Source organism: Malaclemys terrapin, chromosome 6 (genome assembly GCF_027887155.1).
Source record: "Malaclemys terrapin pileata isolate rMalTer1 chromosome 6, rMalTer1.hap1, whole genome shotgun sequence".
Classification (NCBI taxonomy): Eukaryota; Metazoa; Chordata; order Testudines; family Emydidae; genus Malaclemys; species Malaclemys terrapin.
Window position 1 is genome coordinate 24,140,063 of NC_071510.1, and position 16,789 is coordinate 24,156,851.

The following is a 16,789-nucleotide window of genomic DNA, read 5'->3' on the forward strand; positions in this document are numbered from 1 at the left end:
CTTGTGGCTGGCGGCACTACAGCCGTGCTGCCTGGCTGGAGCCGGGCCATGCCGCCACTACCACGCAGCACAGAGAACCGGGTCAGGTCGGCTCTGCAGCTGCACTGCCCCAGGAGCTCACAGCCCCGCTGCCCAGAGCATTGCGGCAGAGCCAGTGAGCTGAGGCTGTGGGGGATGGGGAACAGCAGGGGGGAAGGGCTGGGGGCTAGCCTCCCAGGCCAGGAGCTTGGGGGCTGAGCAGGATGGTCCCATGGGCCGTAGTTTGCCCACCCCTGGTGTGGAATGTGATACTGACAGTACCTTAAAACGCCAGTATGTTTATTTCATTTTTAGATAAAAATCTCAGGAATTATTCAGATTGTCTGTGCCTCTAGGATCTATCAAACTGGGCTGGATACTAATGATCATAGACTTGATATCTAAGAAGAAAAAACCTCGTTTTTTGCTTACAAAGTGACACTGCAATTATGTCAATAAAATTGGAAAAAATAACTCTGATAAAAGTTCACGGTCAGTTTACAAGCACAGGAAAAAATGAAGCAGATGACTTCAGGAGACAGTCATGGTGTATCTAAAAGTTTAAGACTTGATGGGTTTTGTAGACTTATACCATTTCTGGGCCCACACTGCCAAAGAGCAAACTAAAATCAATAAAACTGGCTTACCATTTCTATGATGTGTGGATTATTGAATGATTTGTTGCCGAATTCCATGCCTTAGAAATATACTACCATATTCCAATTTGGCATGTTCTGTATTTCTCCCGATGATTCAGCAGAAAAAAAATGCCAAAAAAAAATCATGTTTAGTTAAAATTTCTCATTGGAAAATGACATTTTTGACTTTAATATTTGAGATTTCAAAAATTTAAATAATAATTTAGAAAAAACTTAGAAATCCACAGTTAAGTCACTAAAATAACCATGTGTGGGGGGAGAAGAGGAGAGAAATTTAGTGCTTTTTTTTTTAATCAGTTTCACTTAATGTAGAATAAACACTTCATACACTAATACTCATTGCATGGTGCCATTAGAGAGCAAAGTTAAAGTTCTTTGGGTGCCTTAACTTGTATTTCCATACCTTAGCATGTTTGGATATCTTTTAAGTTTATTGAAAACAAATCAACAAGTTGTTAGAGCAGTCATCTGCAGGTGCCTTAAATTATGGATGCATGGGGGAGTGAGGTCAAGATGAAGTGCACCATCCAGACACACTATTTTGCTGTGAAGGGACGTTTTCTGCTGCAATTGCTTCATGGAGGAGTGACAGTTGGAAGAGTGGGAATAAGTGCAAATGCAATGAATAAGAAATAGTGACAGGAGAAAAGGAAGGCTAGGATGACCCAAAGTACCTGGTGACTAGACAGACTGCAAGAATTGGACTATAATACTTGGAAATTGTTGCAGGCAATGTTGAAACCACTTTACAAGTACTAACAAATGGAACTTCTTAACAAACCTCTGAGGTAGGAAAGTATCAAAGTCTCTATTCTATAGATGGAAAAAAATGAAACATAACTTGGGTGCCTAGTTTAAGGTAATATGAGAAGTGTACTGTGGAGAGGCTGTTCTAGATTGGATTTTTACAAATACGGAGGAACTGGTTGAGAATTTGAAAGTGGAAGGTAGCTTGCATGAAAGTGATCATGAAATGACAGAGTTCACGATTCTAAGAAATGGTCGGAGGGAAAACAGCGCAATAAAGATAATGGATTTCAAGAAGGCAGACTTCAGCAAACTCAGAGAGCAGGTGGGTAAGAGCCCATGGGAAACAAGTCTAAGGAGAAAAGCAGTTCAAGAGAGTTGTCAGTTTTTCAGAGAGACATTATTAAGGGCACAAGCGCAAACTATCCAACTGCATGGGAAAGATAGTAAGTATGGCAAGAGACTTCCCTGGCTTAACCAGATCTTCAATGATCTGAACCTCAGAAAAGAGTACTACAAAAAGTGGAAACTAGGTCAAATTACAAAAGATGAATATAAACCAGGGGTTCTCACAACAAATTTTTTGATGGCCTCAGAGTGCAGCCACCAACTCTTTCTGGTGACTTAATTAACTTTAGGAAAAACCATTAAATAGGCACAGATACACATCCAAATCATTGTAATTTAGATTTGTAGGGTTTTTTGGCTGACTCAATAATAAAAATAATGTTGCCTCCCCCTTTGGGAGTGATAGTTGTATATTTGTTAATATCACAGCACACTTAGTAGCTACCTGGGAGGCTATGAAAAGTGATAAGTGATATTAATAAACATACAAGTATCACTTTTCACAGATTGCTAGTAAGTCTACTGTGAAAAGTGATATTAACAAACATGCATATATTACTTTCCTCAGCAAGCCCCGGGACCCATTAAGCCCTGGACGGGGAAGGCCAAGGTGGGAGGCAGCAAGGAGCAGAGGCGATCATGGGATGTATACGGGGCCGGGGGAGGTGACGGTGGGATGGATGCGGGGCCGGGGAGGCAGCAGGGTCGACGTGGGTGAGTGATGAGCACCACTGTTGCATAGCCAGAGCCAGGACTTGGTTTCTGCTGCCATGCGGCCAGGACCAGGGCTCAGTGCCTGCAGCCAGAGCCCAGAGCTGGGGACAGGAACTGAGTGGCCAGAGCCAGGGATCGGAACTCACTGCCATGCAGCCAGAGCTGTGGGTCAGCGCTCTGGGCCAATGCCTGCTGCCGCATGGCCAGAGCGGGGCTGCGTGGCTGGAGCCAGCGCCTAACCCTGAATGACTGGAACCAGCTCTCGCTGCTGCACAGCCAGGGCCACGGGTCAACACCCCAGGCCAGCTCCCGCCATCCCGTGGCCAGAGCCGGGGATCAGGGGCTGGAGCTGTGGGTCGGCACCTGCTGCTGTGCAGCTGGGGCAGGGGTTCAGTGTCAGGGGTCGGGGCTGCATGGCTGGAGCCTGCCACCAGCACCTGCCACCGCACGGCTGGAATTGTGGACCAGGGGCTGACCGAAGCTAGGGCCACATGGCTAGAGCTGGGGTGGGATCAGTACCCGTAGTCAGAGCCTGGGGCCTCGTGGCCAGGTCCCTGAATTTCCACCCCTGGAGCCTGCTGCTCAAACCCCCTCCACCCAACGTGGGTCAAGAACTTACCTTGCTCCTGCAGTGTTGTGCCCCACCTTTCTCCAGAGGCAGTGCAGGGTGGCACATCCAGGAGCAGCAAGGAGGGAATGAGAGGGGCCAATGCTTTCCCCCCGCTACCCATCACCACCCAGGAGGCTGTTGTAACTGGCTGCATGAAAACCCCCTGGTGATCACATTTGAGAAATGTTGATATAAATAAACAACACATGCATTTAAGGACAAAATTAGAAAGGCCAAGGCACAAAATAAGATTAGAGACATAAACATTATTTAAACAAATTAGAAGCAAGAAGAAGACTAAGGACACAGTAGGCCTGTTACCCAAGGGGGGTGGGGGACAATAGCAGAACATGTGGAAATGGCAGAAGTGCTACATGCTATTTTTTTGTTTTTCAAAAGAAAGTTTAGTAGCGATTGGACGTCAAACATAGTGAATACCGGTGAAAATGAGGTAGGATCTGAGGTTAAAATAGGAAAAGAACAAGTTTAATATCTTGGTTGCCAGGGCCTGATGAAATACATCCTAGTATACTCAAGGAGCTGACTGAAGAGATATCTCAGCTATTAGTGAATATCTATTTTTGAAAACTCATGGGAGAGCTTCTAGAGGACTGGAAAAGGAAAAGGCTATAGTGCCAGTGTATAAAAAGGGGAATAAGGACAACCTAGGGCATTACAGACCAGTCAGCTTAACTTCAGTACCCAGAAATGTAATGGCCCAAATAATCAAGCAATTTGCAAATACCTAGAAGATAATAACATAAGTAACAGTCAGCATGGATTTCTCAATAACAAATCATGTCAAACCAACCTAATAGCTTTCTTTGACAGGTTAACAAGCTTTTTCATGTGTGTGTAAGTGAGTGTGAGGAGAGAGAGAGAGGTAGATGTGGTATATCTTGACTTTTAGTAAGACTTTTGATACTGTCTTGGATGATCTCCTCATTAACAAACTGGGAAATACATCCTATATGGAGCTACTATAAGGTGGGTGCATAACTGGTTGGAAAACTGTTCCCAGAGAGTAGTGATCAGTGGTTCACAGTCAAGCTGGAAAGGCAAATTGAATGGGGTCCAGCAGGGACAGGTCCTGGGTTTGGTTCTGTTCAATATTTTCATCAATGATTTAGATAATTGCACAGAGAGTACATTTTGCAGACAATACTAAGTTAGGAGGGATTGCAAGTGCTTTGGAGGATAGGATTAAAATTCAAAATGATCTGGAGAAATGGTCTGAAGTAAACAGGATGAAATTCAATAAGAACAAGTGCAAAATACTCTGCTTAAGAAGGAATAATCAATTGCATACATAGAAAATGGGAAATGACTGTCTAGGAAGGCATATTGCAGAACGGGATCTGAGGGTCATTGTGGACCACAAGCTAAATATGAGTCAACAGTGTAACACTGTTGCAAAAAAAAGCAAACAGCGTTCAGGGATGTATTAGCAGGAGTGTTGTAAGCAAGACACAAGAAGTAATTCTTCCACTCCACTCTGTGCTGGAATATTGTGTACAGTTCTGGGTGCCACATTTTAGGAAAGATGTGGTGAAATTAGAGAAAGTCCAGAGGAGAGCAACAAAAATGACTAAAGGTCTAGAAAACATGATCTATGAGGAAAAAATAGAAAAAAATTGCATTTGTTACTTATGGCAATGTTGGTGACAGTAATACCCTGTTTCCCCGAAAATAAGACAGTGTCTTATATTAATTTTTGCTCCCAAAGATGCGCTAGGTCTTATTTTCAGGGGATGTCTTATTTTTCAGAAATGAAAAATGCCTTATTATCGGTGGATGCCTTATTATCGGGGAGGTCTTATTATGGGGGGATGCCTTATATTACAACGAGAGGCAAAACTGTAAGTAGGCCTTATTTTCGGAGGATGTCTTATTTTCGGGGAAACAGGGTAGCTCAGGAGAGCGAGAACATCACTGAAAAAAATCAACAAGATGGCATCATTTTGGTGGCATGGTTTTATTATGTGGATGATCACGTGTCACACACTTCTGCTGGTAACTGATACTCAAGTACTGATGGTTTCTATAAAGAACGTCCTTTCCTTAAATGTGCCTGTCCTTCACTTGTCAATTATCTCACATTTCTGTCATGCTTCTCCCACAGTAAAAATGCCCAGATTGAGCCTCCAGAAAATAACCAGGCTCCTTTTCTCAGTTTATTGCTTATGCAAGCCTCAATTACAAATGTGCATATGCTGGTTTATATTACTTCAGGACAGTCCTTGTATGCAAGGTTCCATGAGCCACACAAAAACTAACTCACTTCAGCTCCCCTCTCTACCCCAATATCACATTAGACTAGTAGTGAGACCCATCAGAAAAAGAATATATAAAATATATATTTGTAACTAAAACCTATGTTAACTCTTTCCTGTCAGTTTCTGACATTGTTGAAGGTTGACTCAGCAGTTCCTCAGCTAGACGTATGCAGGTGTTAGCCTCTCACAAAGGGCTTTTAGGCATTGCCGTGCCTAACTCCTAGGCACCCTGCCACATAGTGGAATCCTCAACCTGGAGCTAGACATCCAGGCTCAATGCATGGGAAGAATTAGGCAGCTAAGAAAAAGTTCCTCAGAAGTCAACCAGCTGAGTGGGGAGCTGTTTAAACTAGCCAGGAGTGAACTGCTGAGGAAGGCAGCAGAGAGGAGCAAGTGAGGGGGGAGGGGCCAGAGAGGAGGGTGGGGCCTTGGGGCGGAGCACAGGCAGAGCAGGGGGCGCCATTGGAAACCCAGTAGTGGGTGAGGTTTAGGGCCCAGATTCACAAAGGTACTTAGGTGCCTAATTGCCATTGATCTGGGCCTTAGGCAACTGACCTCCAGGGAGGAGAGGCGCACCTATTGCTGACTGGGATTCTTAGCTGTGAATGCTCTCTCCTACAATTGGGCACCTAAACCTTTCTCACAAAGAGTCAGAGAAAGACCTGTCCATTATAACCAATAGCCAAGTGGCTAGGGGACTCTCCTGGGAGATGTGATCTGGGCTTAAGTCCTTGTTCCAAACAGTGCCCTGTGAATGCCTACCAATTTGAGCCCTGCTACGGAGCTAGGCAGGGGAACACCTAGTTTGAGAATCCTGTCTAGGCTTAGGCATGAGCAACAAGTTAGCTATTGGTGGCATCAGGATTTAGGTGGCTTTGCACATGTCTGCCAAGGGAACTTGGATTAGGCATTAGCTGAGTGGTGGTTTTGAGAAAGCCAGTGGTGCCTTAAAGTTGGAGTTAGGTTCCTAAGTACCTTGGTGGATCTTGCCCCAGTTATCTAAAAGTCCTCATACCCAAGAAGGTAATGGCCATCTTTTCTGGTAATGTAGTAAACCTCACACAATGAGGGTAACACAAATTACTTAGGTTTAAGTGCTTTCCCATGGGATTCTGACATTTAATTTTTAACAATCAATCCTTAAAAGTAAGGATAACTGTGGATTAGAATTGCAGCTGTGCCTAACTCCCCTGCTGAATTTTGCCATATAGAGTTAATACACACATATGTGGACACCATATGTTGTGAAGAGGTTGAAGTTATCAAATTTTCCCACTTGCAGTAAGTGTTTGTCATGACTGTGTTTCATTTTAATTGTCTTGTGTCACACATTATTATTTTTCAAGAGTTTTGTTGTTAGTCCAGATGTTACCTGTTGAACATAAATTGTTGCATTACCTCTCAAACATGACCAGATGTCCCAATATTTAATCCTTTGTCCCGCATCCCGATCAATGTATGATCGGGACTCCATTTGTCCCGATATTTAGGTAAGGAGGTGAGCGGGAGGGAGGTGCCGACTCCATGGGAGCACCCACGGGAAAAAATTGCAGCCAAGCTTCCCCCTCCTTGCCGCCGCCTCCTCCCTCCCTTCTCCCAGCGCGCCACGTCCCCACTCCTTCCCACTCCTAGTGCTTCCTGCTGCCTAACAGCTGTTTGGTGGTGCTTAGTGCTTTCCAGGAGAGAGGGGGGAGGAGCAGGGATGCGGCATGCTCAAGGGAGGAGGTGGAGAAGAGGCGGGGACTTGGGGGAAGAGGGTGGAATGGGGGCAGAGCAAAGGCGGATGCTTGGGGTGGGAAGAGGCAGGGGCTGGGTGAGCACCCACCTGGCAGAGGGGAAGTCGGCGCCGTAGGGGTGAGTGGCGGGTGGGGGGGTGAAGAGGTGAGCGAGCGGGTGGGGGGGTGAAGAGGTGAGCAGTGGGTGGGGGACTGAGGAGGGACGCAGCAAGCCAGTGGAGGCCAGGGGATGAGGAAGTGCGCGGTAGGGAGGGGGGTGAGCAGGGAGGGGGCGGGACCTGGGGCAGAGTGGGGGTGGACTGTGGGCAGGGCTGACGGCACCCCAATGTGTCCTGATATTTTAGTGTTCTGATCTGGTCACACAGCATTGCATCAAATTAGTTTGGTAAGGGGCCCTCACATTTTGTCAAACTGGAAAAAAATAAATATTTTTTTTAAAATATGGGTCCAAAAATCAGCTTCAAAGTAGGGAAGAGGTGGAGAGCTAGCTATGTGATATGTGTCCTCAACACCCCACCCTCACCCCTTCAGTATTATACATCTCCCACCACCACTGCAGTGGTCAAAACCCTTCTTTGTACTCCCACCCATCCAATGGGTAAGACTCTTCCAGCATTACTTCCTTCTCACCATCACAATTACTTTCCTATGAAATCTTAAGGAAGTTTTAATTATTTTTAAGAACGCATCACAATATTTCTAGACACCAAACTATATTAAAATTCTCTCTGTGTGTATATATAGATATAAATAGTCTCATTGATAAACTTCAACATTGGAAGAAATTCATCCACAATTAGCCTACATACCACCAAACTCATCGTCATCAGGCACAATGACCTAATAACCAACACAATTCGTCTGTACAAACCAGTGGTATAATGAATCACACAGATGACAGCCCTCCACTGAGAATGGCCTAACTCCAACCTTCTGATGTTTTCATCTAGTAATCATGACCAGATGTGCCCCAGCTGACCTCAGCTGTCACAGTGACCCAGAAGGAAAGAGGTAGACTAGGGCACTTGTGTTGAAAATCCCTAAATATGAACATGTACTAGGTGGGGGTATGACATTCTCAGTGGAGGCCTCTCATTTCCCTTTACCTCTTCCCTAGGAAATCAAAACATATATGCTGTGCAAACGTATAAGATGTGCACCAGGACTGAATTAAGCTGCTGGAGAAACCTTAACTTTTGGAATTTCCTGACTTCAATGCTTGATCTCACAGTATGATCTTCTCAGAGTACGAAGATAAACATTCTCTATATTATCACTAAATGGAGCATTTGAGGTTAGAAGTCAACTGTGTCCCTGTGAAATGATAAGGAAAAGATTTACTTATGATCTGGAAGGTGAAGCCGCAAAGGAGATACAAGCACATACTGGTATTCACCCACGAAAGGTTATGCTCCAATACGTCTGTTAAGCACATACTGGTATTTCTGCAACATCATCAATAGCTATTGGCAGTCCTGGGTAATTCAAAGGTTCATTTAGTTTTAGTCACAGCCACAGGACACTAGATGTGATTTATAACAAAGCTGACATGTTTACCTTTGATCATTTTCCTCCCTGATTTTTAGGTCTGGTGCCAATTCTCTTTGCGAGAGGATTTAAACACTTAGCATGAGAACGTCCTAAAGTAAAGAAAGATCTGAATCTTCCTCAGCAATTCCACACTTGTTAGAAAGCCAGGTATCTTTGTGACTCTCTTCCCTTTCACCCCCCAGTACCATCCACTGAAAGTGCCCATCTGTAGAGCTCCGAAGGAAGGAAAAGGTGATGCTAAGTTCCAAAACTCTCTCCTCCTTTTTATTCAAGTTTTTATCCTTTATTCAACCAGCTGCCAGGGTAGGATAAGGGTGTGTGTGTGTGTGCATGCACACGCATTATCAGATAATCACCACAGATAATCAGAACTGTTCCAATTCTAGTACTATCTTCCACATCTTCACAGCCATCAAGAAAATTTAGGATATTTCTGTTCAAAGCAAACAATGTTAAATACTGCATTTCCTCATAGCCAAGATATACCTAATAATATATGTCAGGCTGACTAATTTATCCAGGGCAGGCTACCTGTTCAGACCCAATTCTTGTTTTTGAGACACCTGGACATAAGTTTACCTTGGACATATATGTAATTTATAAAAAAAAAAAAAAAAAAATCCTTGCATCAAGTGGAATTCTTTGTTCGGGATAGGGGCAGGAAAAGAATGGCAAGGGGATGTTGCAGGTTAAGGTGGAGCTGTATTGGCAGAGCTGTGTGTGGAATTGTGAGACACTTCCCCACCTTAAGCCAGTGAAGCAAATTCCCAAAGTCCCAAGGATTCATAGGTTCTAAATACAGCCACAATGATTAAAGTGGGAAATGCTCTAAATTGTAATAATTGAAGTTACAGTTGCAAATTATATTGTTGCAGGATTTGATGCCCTTCTGGTGCCTGTTGATCGATTGACTTACTGGTATTAACTTACTCTTGCCAAGTTGATTTGTAGAATGCTAATATTGCCTCTCCTGCTGCTCTCTCCATCTGTTGAGAGCCCAGTGTTGCCCTCCTGTTTCCCATTCTCCATGTTATTAAATGCTACTGTACTTGGTTATATATGATTGAAATGCAAGTAAATGTTGGCTTGTTTTCTGCAGCTTGTTAGTTGAAGAGGGGTAGTGTCTTTTGGGATAGTTCATAGGGATTTTAAAGCCCTTTGGGATGCACACCATAAAAGATGCTATAGGGTCACATTTCTTAGTATATGTACAGTTCTTAGAAGAACTGGTTTGAAACAGAATCCAGGATCCACTCCCCTCCCAAACTTTGGATTCTGATTTGAAGCTGGGTCCTAACTAGGCAAGCTGGGCCCATCTCTAATTATTAACAGAGGTAGAAAATCACATAGAAATTTAGGTGCTATGTAAAGCTTTGCATTTTCCATTCACAGTGCATGGAAACATTTTCTCCATTTTCAAATCACACAGGGTCACACCATTGGTTTTTAGGGGCTTAAACCAACCCAAATACTCAACGTGAAACTCAGGTCAAAACAACTTAGTCTTACATGGTTTAATATTGAAACCATGCAAAGTTGTAAGTTTCACATGGGTTTTAATGGAGAAAAAAATCAGGTTCACTAAAACTGTGTCTGTGTTTTTGCCAAATGTTCTCAAACCTCAGCATCTTCAAAAGCCTTTCCACGAAGCAGAGCTGAGTTTCCTGTTGCTAAGCAAACCCCAAGTTAGGCAAGTTTCACATGATTTGGGTTCCATTACAAACATTTATTGCAGCTCTAGTTTTAATCACAAAATTAGCATTAATTATTCTTTTGGATTTGTACAATAAAAAGAGCCAGCTACTCATAGCTTTACGTTCCCTTGTCACAAACTACAAAAATATAATGAAACTGAACCAACCCAACAGCACCAAACCACCTACTAAATACAAAACTTCCCTCCCCGCATAGATATAACCATCTGAAACCTCATGTTCCACAGTAGCTCACACATACAGGTGTTCCTTGCAGCATGCCCTGAAAGCCAACAGACCAAGACTATTTCATACTGGGAAGTGAGCTTTTTCCAGAGATGAGGGCCTCTCATGGAGAAGGCTCTACACAGCCAGCTCCATCTCTTTCAAACAGCTTGAGAGCCTCCTCTTATCACAACTGTGACAGCACGGCTTGAGGAGAGAAGTTGTCTCTTAAAGAGAAAAAGTGTTAAATGGCTTGAGGCCTAAATTAAAACCAACATCTTAAGTACTGAGATTAATTTGAATCCTAAACCCAAGCTTCATTCAGTGTTCTAGGAGTGCATCCTCCTGGATCTTAGGGCTCTTTGGGGATGGCATTGTGATGCAGATGTGCACTGTTAAAGACTTGGTGAAGCAGGACAGAATGTGGCTTATTTGGGCTGCTTAAAATGTTTGTCCCAACTCTTTAACTGGGCACAACAAATGAGAAATATCCACAATTTTTCAACCCTGAAAAAAGGTTCAGTGTGGGTCTTGGGCAAAGGCTGGAGACACTTTTTATTTAACCAAACAATTTGACATACTCTCACTCATACTTCCCAAAAGGTGGGAAAACCACAGGCATCCACATTCTGTTAATGTGTGTTGTAGTAATAATAATAATATCTAGCTCTTGTATAGTTCTTTTCATCCGGAGATCTCAAAGCACTTTGCAAAAGGAAGTCAGTATCATTACCACCATTTTACAGATGGGTAAACTGAGGCATAGAGAAGAGAAATAACTTGCCCAAGATCACCCAGCAGGCCAGTGATAAAGCAGAGAACATATGGAGTCCCAGTCCAGTACTCTATTTACTAGGCCATACTGCCTTCCATTGTAGTAAGTGTCCTGCAGAAAGGGAGAGGAAAGGATGATGCTTCAGATTTTTAAATTGCATCAGGTCTCAATGACAAAATGTGGAGGTAAGCCTGCCTCTCTCTCATTTATACATTCTGTTGGGTCTATGTACTGTAGTGCCTGTGCTAAAATCCCACTGTTCTCTGACTTTTGCATTCCCTACAGTTAAGAATAGAATTGAAGGCCTAATTTTGGAAGTTTCTTGTTTGTGTGTGTCTGCATATGAACTAGAAGTAGATGATCCTGGGAAAACCCATCTGGTGAGTAAGTTGGTTTATTTGCTCACTTGTTTAATTTGGAAAGGGCTTCTGTGTTTGCCAGACTTATGAACCTAACAGGAGGCAGTAGAGAAATGTCCAAGAAATTCTCTATTTTTCCATTTAGGTTTTTGTTTGTTGCCTCCTGTCTTGAGTGACTATTTAAAATGTAATATGCAAATTTTCCTCGGCTTGAGTCAATTTGAATGACCCCTCCCTCCCCCAACTGGGTGGTGAGACTGAACATTTTTGAACATGCTTTCAGGTTTTGTCTATATAGAATGAATTCTCACATTCATATTCAATTCTGAGGATGCTTTGTCAGTTCAGCTTATATTCTTAAAGTTACATGTCCTTATATGAGAGACTGGGACAAATTCTGTACCCAGTTACACAGGTGTAAATCCAGAGTAATCCCATTGAAGTCAGTGGAGTTTCTCTAAAGTTACACCTGTGTAACTGAGGGAAGAATTTGGTCCTAGAGTATCTATCCACATATCCGTCTGACAATTACTAACAGGTAGTTAATCCTAAAATGTTATAAATGAAGGGTAGATCTTGGACAGTGTGTAATGGGGGTACATCCTTTGGCCATGCACTCTGCACACCAGGGATAGGCACAGCCACAGTCCCCACATTCAGGGGGATATTTTACTTTCAGAAGCTACATTAAAGATGTATGAGGACTGCTACCTCCTAGTGCCCCTGGGAGGCAGAGGGGCTGGAGGCCACCCCAGAGAGTCAGGGAAGGGGACATAGCTGATCACAGAGAGGGGATCATATTGGCCTGACTGGTTAGATTTGCATACACTGAAGGAATTGTGCAAGTCAGCCTAGAGCTCTACTGGGATATTCTGTCTATGCATTGACTCTTACTTTGGGCAGTGTTAATGACATAAGAAGATTGAGTTCCATTTTTGGAGGATGGGGGGGACTGTTTCTTCCACTGGTTTGTTCAGCACCAAACACACTTTCAGCACTAAACAAGGAATTATTAATAAAGATAAAATAGCTAATATAAATCTTTGGCCAGACAAAAGTTTGAAGTGGTTTCCCTCTCTTGTCTCACCACACTCTGATAGGATACCGATATCCTTTCCAAAATACCATGCCAAAAAAACAATAGTGCCCCAACATTTGGTATCCAGGGTGGGTGCATCATGATCCACAACTTCAGGGCTTCCTTTTGTCTTTCACATTCTGAACTGACAGGAGACCTTGGAAACAAACAATTGGGGGAAAAAAAGACATTCTCTAAAGGTAACTATCAAATCCAATAAGGCTCAAGTAAAAAGGTCCAGCTGTCACAGTAAAATACAGCATATCCACTTAGCGCTCACAAGGTGAGGATAATGCTAACCAGTTGCTGTAGACAGCCCAGTGTCACAGTGACAGCTGAACAAAGGGATATACCGCATAGCAGAGTTCAACCAAAGCAATGCCAAACAATGTTTAATAGCTATGTAAGTAATTATCTTCAGAGGACAAAATGAGAAGGAAAAACACACTTTGTTTAAAGGTCATCATCAATGACAGTAAAAAAAAAAAACACCTCACATGAAAGGCATTTTGAGCTCAGGCTCTGAAAATGGCTTGAAATTAATGTTACCACTGTAAAAACAACAACCAGTTTAATAAATATAAGGTGAGGGCAAAGGGGTTGGGGTGTTCATTTTGTGAAAGCATGCAATGAAGGGACAGGACCAAGGAGCCTCATGTCTACCTGGCCATATGCAAACTGGCCATCCCTGCACACCTTTAAGAACAGGCTATTCCAGGTTAGTCCCACTTCCAGCCCTAGCCTTCACGGGGGGGAAAAGAGGAAACAGGACCATATTCCTGCTGCCTGATCCTGCATGTGGGGCAGGGCTTCCTGCACAGCCTGGCAGGTGTGTGCTTGCCTGAGGTACAATGCTCCTGGGAGTTGCCTTATAGGTGGATTCAGAGTAGCAGCCGTGTTAGTCTGTATCCGCAAAAAGAACAGGAGTACTCGTGGCACTTTAGAGACTAACAAATTTATTAGAGCATAAGCTTTCGTGGGCTACAGCCCACTTTTTCGGAATTATATAGAGTGAAACATATATTGAGGATATATATATACACACACACACACATACAGAGAGCATGAACAGGTGGGAGTTGTCTTACCAACTCTGAGAGGCCAATTAAGTAAGAGAGAAAAAAAAAACTTTTGAAGTGATAATCAAGATAGCTCAAGATACCTTGTAGATCTCTCCAGTGCATCATCAGAGATCTACAACCTATCCTGAAAGATGATCCTTTACTCTCACAGATCTTGGGAGACAGACCTGTCCTCGCTTACAGACAACCCCCCAACCTAAAGCAAATACTCAGGCTAATGGGGAACCCAAGGAGGTGCTATGCTCAGTCAGAATGCCTCCACTGTTCTCTGGGGGCAGTGCAGCGCAGCATCAACTCTTACCATGTCTCCATCCTCAGAGCACTGAAATCGCGCTCTCACCATATCACTATGTAGTCACATTTATGTATGCGGATTTAGGGCCTAATTATTATTAATGCTAAGGTCCCTTTACAAAACTTTGGTAATGCAATGCAGCCTTAAATGGCGGTTAAATTACATTTATATTGCATTACAAATTACATTACATAGCCTGGCAAGAGTGGTGAAAAAGGCCTTAGTGTAAATTAGAATCAGACCCAGTGCTTTGGGGTAGATTAAAGCCTAGATTTCTCATGCCAGCAAATCCTGTATTTCCTTAACTTGTGTAACTGAGATCATAAAAGCAACAGGGTTATAAATAACTCTGAGGATCAAAGACATGATTATATCAGTCTGGAATACATTTTAGACTTTGCATTGCTCATTTCCACTTTCATTCATTTTTCACAGTGAATATCTTGGTTGCATGTTATTCATGGAACTGTGGCTTTGAGCCCTACAATAAATGTTTAAAAAGCACTATTTACTATTTGGTTATCTTTCATATTGGTGGACAACTAGTCACAACATCCTTTCAAAAGCCAGAGTGCAGTAACAGCACTGCTGATTGGCCATATTTGATTTTCCTTAAATCATAACCTGATTTTGCCTCATGATACATAGAAAAATTATAATACTAATGTATCCATTTTTCTTATTGTAATAATGTTTTTCTTCTTATAATACTAATGTATCCAGATTTCTTATTGTATTTGGAACTTTTCTATTTCACCAGCTGTGTGGTAACTAGTAGAGAAGCAAAGTTGACACATTGAGCTATGTCACAGGTAATAGTGTAGCTTCTTTGTAACTTCATGGAATTAACTCAATAATAACACGTGTTACTCAGAATGTGAATACTGCCACACCCTTATCAAATACTTGCCCCCCTGGATCCTCAGGTGACATCAGATCTGAAATGAAGATGGTGGATGAGGGAATAGTAGACAATGCCATATCCTCCGGCTGGCAGATGCTGAAGTTTGCTAACTACCTGAATTAGGACTGGATACTTTGGTACATTTCAAAAAGAGGCAGCTTTACTGAAAGTGACAGATGACTTATGGACCAGGAACTCTGAGCAAGATTGCCTTTGTTGTATATGTATATGTGTGAATTATTAAGCAGCTGATGCACAAGCTTTTTGCAATGATAATAAAAATAATGAAAGTAGAAATTAAACCGAGTACATGGATATCTTATTGACATTGTTATCAAATAGCCCAACTCCATACACCATTGTTTGATACCTCAAAACATAAGCAGCATCACAAGATATGAAGTGAAACATTTCAAGTGAATCTTGACTTTTAATAATGCTGCACATTAAATACTAAGCACCAGAACTGCTGCCTTTAATGATGCTGAATACTGTACACAAGTAGTCGCAATGAGCTCACCAACTCAATGAATAAGGGACTACCTTATTGCACTAGATGTCCGTGCAAGTGGCAGAGTCTGACCATAAAACAGCGGTCTCTTTAAATATGTCCCAACTTAAAACTGTTTGTTTAAAATAAATATTTCACTACTGATGGGTTTCAAGTTTTTTGCCTGTAGGTGACAGTAGGTAGTGGGAGTTCTGCCACCAGCTCATTTCTGTTTAAAATATATCTGTGATGGGAAAGGACTGGATATGTGAAAAAACAAAATAAAATTAAGGGGAAAGTGTGTATGTGTGTGTGTGTGTGTGAGAGAGAGAGAGAGCGAGGAAAATACAAGTAGAAGACAAGAAAAAAATGTTAGCAGAGACCCAAGTTTAAGGATGCTCATATAAGAGAGCTTTGCAAATAATCATGAACATTTTTTTAACATGGACAATCTTACTCAGATCACAAGAAGTACAAAACACATATAGGCTGTATAGTACATGCACTATATCCTGTATTTTATACAGTTTACATTCTGTTCCGTTGTAAATGGACAGGAAAATTAGACTGAATGGGGTTTAGGCACCAATAGATAGGATGGCTTGTTTCAAACCAATGAAAAACTAACCTATCCCCATGCATGAGAGGTTTTTTTTTTTTTCCATTGCTAGTTTTGTTTAAGATATATAAAGTTGCCCCAAACTTTCCTGTACTTGTAGGGAATATTTTGACTACTGAAAGTACTGAGGTAAAGTTATACTAGGGCTTTTTACACATGAAAATTAATCCAGAGTAAAATAGGATGTTAATTTAAAGCAGATTAAGTATTTCTGATTAACTCCATGTTTGGATGCTCTTATTTTGGATTATGAGTGCCTTATTCCAAATTAGTTTAATGGCTAATTTGGAATAAAGCACTCTTATTCTGGAATAAGAGCATCCGCACAAGGAGTTAATCCAGAAGAGCACTTCTGGAATAATTCCCTATGTAGAAAAGCACTTATTTATTGAAGAAAACTGGTAGCTTTGAAGGGAGCCCACTTTTGCATCTTTGGCGAGTCTGAGTAAATGGGTTAAGGGTCAGTTCATTTTCAAGGTAAGTACCAATATAAACTTGTTGCGCATTGTTTTTTTGTCGCATATTGGGAAATTTCTGCCTTCCATTTTGTGACCATTTTATATGAACCTGAAAAAGTATGCAAAATGTTATGACAATTTGAGCCACAGC

At 42.2% G+C, this 16,789-nt stretch overlaps 1 long non-coding RNA gene across 1 annotated transcript in view; it reads left to right on the forward strand.

The window, feature by feature from the left end:
* The window catches only part of LOC128839595 (uncharacterized), a 220,493-nt gene extending 205,162 nt beyond the window's left edge, over window positions 1-15,331 (forward strand). The window contains exons 3-4 of the long non-coding RNA XR_008445483.1: window positions 11,639-11,733; window positions 15,094-15,331. This is a non-coding gene — a long non-coding RNA (uncharacterized LOC128839595). The remainder of the gene's footprint in view (window positions 1-11,638; window positions 11,734-15,093) is intronic.
* Window positions 15,332-16,789: the final 1,458 nt, after the last annotated feature.